We start from the raw sequence: 5,112 nt of genomic DNA, 5'->3' as shown, positions 1-5,112 counted from the left end.
TCCTTCAAGGTGTTCCTTCAAGGTGTTCCTTTAAGGTGTTCCTTCAAGGTGTTCCTTCTAGGTGTTCCTTCAAGGTGTTCCTTCAAGGTGTTCCAAGGTGTTCCTTCAAGGTGTTCCTTCAAGGTGTTCCTTCAAGGTGTTCCTTCAAGGTGTTCCTTCAAGGTGTTCCTTCAAGGTGTTCCTTCAAGGTGTTCCTTCAAGGTGTTCCTTCAAGGTGTTCCTTCAAGGTGTTCCTTCAAGGTGTTCCTTCAAGGTGTTTCTTCAAGGTCTTCCTTCAACTTGACTCGCCTTCAAGGATGAGTCACACGAGTTTAGCACTTCACATCAATGTAATAAAATAATAATAATAATAATAATAATAATAATAATAATAATAATAATAATAATAATAATAATAATAAAAATTCTTCTTCTAGGTGTATATACACTGACAAATACACACTACTCGGTGTACACACACACACACACACACACACACACACACACACACACACACACACACACACACACACACACACACACACACACACACACACACACACACACACACACACCGTTGCCAACGTATTTTTCCTGTTTAATTTACCAGCAACAGGAGAAAAATAAAAGAACAAAATTCTGAACTTAATTCCACTTTTTTAAGTTGGTCAAAGACCCATTGTTGGTGTTATCAGGTCAGGGACCACTTGTACCGGCTCATCCTGGTCTCTCTGGTCTCATGACCTGAGGAAATAGCTGTCGCATCTTCGTGTATACACCGTAGTGTGTATGTGTATCAAGAGAGAGCTTTCAGGGTTGTTCTGAAAGCTCTCTTCTGGCTGTACTAGTGTTCTCTTGTAAGCTCTCTCATGGCTGTACTAGTGTTCTCTTGTAAGCTCTCTCATGGCTGTACTAGTGTTCTCTTGTAAGCTCTCTCATGGCTGTACTAGTGTTCTCTTGTAAGCTCTCTCATGGCTGTACTAGTGTTCTCTTGTAAGCTCTCTCATGGCTGTACTAGTGTTCTCTTGTAAGCTCTCTCATGGCTGTACTAGTGTTCTCTTGTAAGCTCTCTCATGGCTGTACTAGTGTTCTCTTGTAAGCTCTCTCATGGCTGTACTAGTGTTCTCTTGTAAGCTCTCTCATGGCTGTACTAGTGTTCTCTTGTAAGCTCTCTCATGGCTGTACTAGTGTTCTCTTGTAAGCTCTCTCATGGCTGTACTAGTGTTCTCTTGTAAGCTCTCTCATGGCTGTACTAGTGTTTTCTTGTAAGCTCTCTCATGGCTGTACTAGTGTTCTCTTGTAAGCTCTCTCATGGCTGTACTAGTGTTTTCTTGTAAGCTCTCTCCTGGCTGTACTAGTGTTCTCTTGTAAGCTCTCTCATGGCTGTACTAGTGTTCTCTTGTAAGCTCTCTCATGGCTGTACTAGTGTTCTCTTGTAAGCTCTCTCCTGATTGTACTAGTGTTCTCTTGTAAGCTCTCTCTTGGCTGTACTAGTGTTCTCTTGTAAGCTCTCTCCTGGCTGTACTAGTGTTCTCTTGTAAGCTCTCTCCTGACTGTACTAGTGTTCTCTTGTAAGCTCTCTCCTAACTGTACTAGCGTTCTCTTGTAAGCTCTCTCCTGGCTGTACTAGCGTTCTCTTGTAAGCTCTCTCATGGCTGTACTAGTGTTCTCTTGTAAGCTCTCTCCTGACTGTACTAGTGTTCTCTTGTAAGCTCTCTCATGGCTGTACTAGTGTTCTCTTGTAAGCTCTCTCCTGGCTGTACTAGTGTTCTCTTGTAAGCTCTCTCATGGCTGTACTAGTGTTCTCTTGTAAGCTCTCTCCTGGCTGTACTAGTGTTCTCTTGTAAGCTCTCTCATGGCTGTACTAGTGTTCTCTTGTAAGCTCTCTCCTGGCTGTACTAGTGTTCTCTTGTAAGCTCTCTCATGGCTGTACTAGTGTTCTCTTGTAAGCTCTCTCATGGCTGTACTAGTGTTCTCTTGTAAGCTCTCTCCTGGCTGTACTAGTGTTCTCTTGTAAGCTCTCTCCTGGCTGTACTAGTGTTCTCTTGTAAGCTCTCTCATGGCTGTACTAGGGTCTTACTGAGAGCTGTCTCATGGCTGTACTAGTGTTCTCTTGTAAGCTCTCTTATGGCTGTACTAGGGTCTTACTGAGAGCTGTCTCATGGCTGTACTAGGGTCTTACTGAAAGCTCTCTCATGGCTGTGCTAGAGTGCTACTGAGAACTTTCTCCTGCTGGTACTAGTGTCCTCCTGAAAGCTCTCTCGTGGCTGTACTAGTGCCCTACTGAGAGCTCTCTCGTGGCTGTACTAGTGCCCTACTGAGAGCTCTCTCGTGGCTGTACTAGTGCCCTACTGAGAGCTCTCTCGTGGCTGTACTAGTGCCCTACTGAGAGCTCTCTCGTGGCTGTACTAGTGCCCTCCTCAAAGCTCTCTCCTAGCTGTACTAGTGTCCTCCTCAAAGCTCTCTCCTAGCTGTACTAGTGTCCTCCTCAAAGCTCTCTCCTAGCTGTACTAGTGTCCTTCTCAAAGCTCTCTCCTAGCTGTGCTAGTGTCTTCCTGAGAACTCTCTCCTGCTGGTACTACTGTCCTCCTGAGAGCTCTCTTCTTTCTTGAAGACATCCCGCTGGGAGTCGTCCAGACCTTCAATTCCCTCACATCTCTTTCGTCTTCAAGTCCGTCTGTCCTCTGGGGCGACATTTACCTTCACGTTTGTTGTTTCTCGTTGTGCTGGGGTTATGTTCTCCTCCGGCTGTCCTGGGAAAAGTATTTTTACGGAGATGTAAAAGGTAAAAAATAGGGAAATTTCTTTCCTAGTATGCTGGTAGCTCCAGTAGGTCCGCTTGGAGTGTCTCCTCTGATGTGTGGTTTAGATACGTGAGTTTTGTGGGAGTTTATCTCATGTGAGTGAGACTCTGGGTTTCTGGGAGTGAGAACAAGGGTTTCTGTGCAAACTGGGGGCGTCAGACGAGTGAGAACCCAGTTTTCTGTTGGAAGGGGGTGTGTCAGAGGAGCTAGAACCCAGGTTTCTGTTGGAAGGGGGTGTGTCAGAGGAGTGAGAACGCAGGTTTCTGTTGGAAGGGGGTGTGTCAGAGGAGTTAGAACCCAGGTTTCTGTTGGAAGGGGGTGTGTCAGAGGAGTTAGAACCCAGGTTTCTGTTGGAAGGGGGTGTGTCAGAGGAGTTAGAACCCAGGTTTCTGTGGGAAGGCCGTGTTTCAGACGAGTGAGAACCCAAATTTCTGTTGGAAAGGCGTGTTTCACAGGAATGAAAACTCAGGATCTGTGTGAGTGAATCTAATTCCTTTTACGACCTCTGGCAAGACAATAAGCGAAGTATAAATGATACAAGTAAGGTATTCAGCGCTACGTGTGTGGGATCTAAGACGCTCTCACTGTGAGTTACGATGCTCTCACTCAACACAATGCCACTGGTAAGAAATCAACGTTGAGTTTCACAATATTTCGCTCCCCCCCTCCAAATGAGTTTTTAAGCAATATAATAAAAATTGTATTCTGTTATATTTATCTTTTGTAGAGGCCTACGTGTGTGGTAGAAAGACCTGAACCTACTGAACCTTGTAAGAAAGAAAGATAGATAGATAGATAGATAGATAGATACTTAGATAGATAGATTGATAGATAGATAGAGAGAAAGAGAGAGAGAGAGAGAGAGAGAGAGAGAGAGAGAGAGAGAGAGAGAGAGAGAGAGAGAGAGAGAGAGAGAGAGAGAGAGAGAGAGAGAGAGAGAGAGAGAGAGAGAGAGAGAGAGAGAGAGAGAGAGAAATTTCATTGATCTACGTCTGTCAATGTTAGTACAAGAGAAGGATGGTGTAAACATTATGGCAGAAGATCAAAGAGAGAGATGAGGGAGGCTGGGACGATGCTCACTCAGCGCCCCTCTTCAGAAGATAGTGTTTGCCGCGGGTCAAGTCATGCAAGACAGCCCAGTAGCAGTCATGTTTAAAGTGCATGCTGAGTATTTAACCAGCAGTGGTGTTCTTTCTTCCATGCAAAGGGTGTTCACAGTACGACTCTGTTATTCAACCACCAGTCAGTTTCAGCCAGGTAAATTGGAATTTCCAAGTAGGAATGTCAAAATGACACGATTACATACATTATATATATATATATATATGTATATATATATATATATATATATATATATATATATATATATATATATATATATATATATATATATATATATATATATATATATATATATATATATATATATATATATATATATATATATATATGCAAAACAACCACTGTGAAAGAATAGAGAAATTCCAAGCGCTATCGTGACTAATCACATTATCAAGGAACTATGAAAGTAAAGCATCCAAGGAAGGTATATAAGGGTTCTGGCCAACACCTCACTATCAGATCCCACAACAGTTAAACACCTGACGCGCGCCGGCATATCAACCAAGTTTTCATGGTAAGGGAGAACCAACATATTTTTAGTTGAATAAGGCTGGTTGTCCCTTTTTGGATTGTAAAAAGTATTTCTAGCCTTATTCAACTAAAAATATGTTGGTTCTCCCTTACCATGAAAACTTGGTTGATATGCCTTCTCTTCTTAAGACTTTTAATATTAAAGTTGTATTCAAAAATCTTGATACATTAAAAATCTTTTGATAAAGAATTCCCCCCAAAATGCTGATGGATGTGTCTATAAGATTCCTTGTAAAATTTGCGATAAAGTTTATTACGGTCAAACTGGTAAAAATCTCGAACTAAGATTAAAACAACATAAATATAGCATTAGAACTGGACAAGATTCCAATGCTCTATTTATTCATGTAAGAGATTTTAACCATCCAATTGATTTTCAAAAAGTTGAGAAAGTAGTATCAAGCAAGTCCATGGTCGACAGGAATATAATTGAATCTTGTTTCATAAAAAGCAGTTTTGACAATAATATGAATATTTCCTTTGGTTTATATAAATTAGATCCATTTATAATTAATAGAATTTGGGAAGAATTTAATAATACACTGGACAAATAATAATTTTTAAAATTTTCTTGGGTAGAATAGTTTGTTGGTGGGTTGTGCGAAGGACCTGTCCAGTTGGGCCGGCGCGCGTCGGGTGTTTAACCGTTGTGGGATCTGATAGAGAGGTGTTGGCC

This window comes from Cherax quadricarinatus, chromosome 53, assembly GCF_038502225.1.
Source record: "Cherax quadricarinatus isolate ZL_2023a chromosome 53, ASM3850222v1, whole genome shotgun sequence".
Taxonomy (NCBI): Eukaryota; Metazoa; Arthropoda; class Malacostraca; order Decapoda; family Parastacidae; genus Cherax; species Cherax quadricarinatus.
The sequence above is the reverse complement of the archived record's forward strand: the minus strand, read 5'-3'. Positions refer to the sequence as shown.